The sequence below is a fragment of the Vombatus ursinus genome, unplaced genomic scaffold (assembly GCF_900497805.2).
Source record: "Vombatus ursinus unplaced genomic scaffold, bare-nosed wombat genome assembly UNPS02014775.1, whole genome shotgun sequence".
NCBI classification, from domain to species: Eukaryota; Metazoa; Chordata; class Mammalia; order Diprotodontia; family Vombatidae; genus Vombatus; species Vombatus ursinus.
Window position 1 is genome coordinate 4,312,261 of NW_020954553.1, and position 1,066 is coordinate 4,313,326.

At 43.9% G+C, this 1,066-nt stretch overlaps 1 protein-coding gene across 2 annotated transcripts in view; it reads right to left on the reverse strand.

Annotated features, from left to right (window-relative positions):
- PHC2 (polyhomeotic homolog 2) overlaps positions 1-1,066 on the reverse strand; it is a 103,402-nt gene that overhangs the window by 36,926 nt on the left and 65,410 nt on the right. The window lies entirely within an intron of this gene.

A 1,066-nucleotide genomic window follows, 5' to 3' on the forward strand; every position in this document is an offset into this window, starting at 1 on the left:
CTTTCCTTCTTACTTGAATCCCTTTTTCCCTTTTTTTTTTATCCCCATGAGATAGTTTCCCTTTCTTCCTCCCTTCACTCTCTCTGTTTCTTCTTCCTCTGTTCTGAAAAACACTCAGGGCACTGGCAGGAACTGTCTTCCTGAATTATAGGTGGCTCACGATGCCACTGAACTCTGGGCCAAGACCACTCTGCAGGCAGTCTGAGAAAGGCAAGAAATGAAAGGGTGGAAGTCCAGCAGGAGCCTGAGGCAGTACAATGTCTTCCACCAGAGCACGGGGTTCTGGCAGAGTTGCCTGACATGGAGAACGTGGAAAAAAATCCATGTATGCCCATTCCTGGGCAGATGGCAAACCTAGCAGTGGGCACTAGATCCTGTGTGGATACTCTAACTGGGTTGGATTCAAGTGCTCTCTTTCGCCCTATCCTGAATCCCCACCTCCCACCCCTTGTGGCTCTTAGCCATCGTCCTCATCCATGAGCTTTAGCACTAAGGCTGTCTTGCCAGGTTTCCTATTTCAAATTCTTGGACCAAACTCTCAGATTTTATGCCTATGTGGGCAAAATTATTATTGTACCAAATATTAGACACAAAACATTCCTAAGTGAGTATATGATAACTACTGCATAGTACAAAGTCCTGGAATCTCTTAAAAAGATTTAGATCATGGATTTAGAGCTGAAAGGCCTTGGAAGCCACCAAGTCCAACTTCATGACCCATTTTACAGATGAGAAAATGAAGCCCAGGGCCAAGTTCTCATAGATAATAAGTGACCAAACTGGGATTCAAACCCACTCCACTCCATCACAATGTCTCTCAAACGAACAACATTTTTAGGTTGCATTTTACACTCACATTAATAATTCAGACCCCAAATACTTGCTCAATTATCTATGCATTTCAGGCATAAAGGATATAGGACCTTACTTTTCAGGAAAATTATCCTCACTCTCTGCCTCAATCTCAATCTCCACCTCTCTACTCTTTCCTCAGATACTCTGGCCACCACCGAGATGCAGAGCTCAGTGTTCAGGCTTTAGCTTTATGGTACTCATCTCTTCTTCT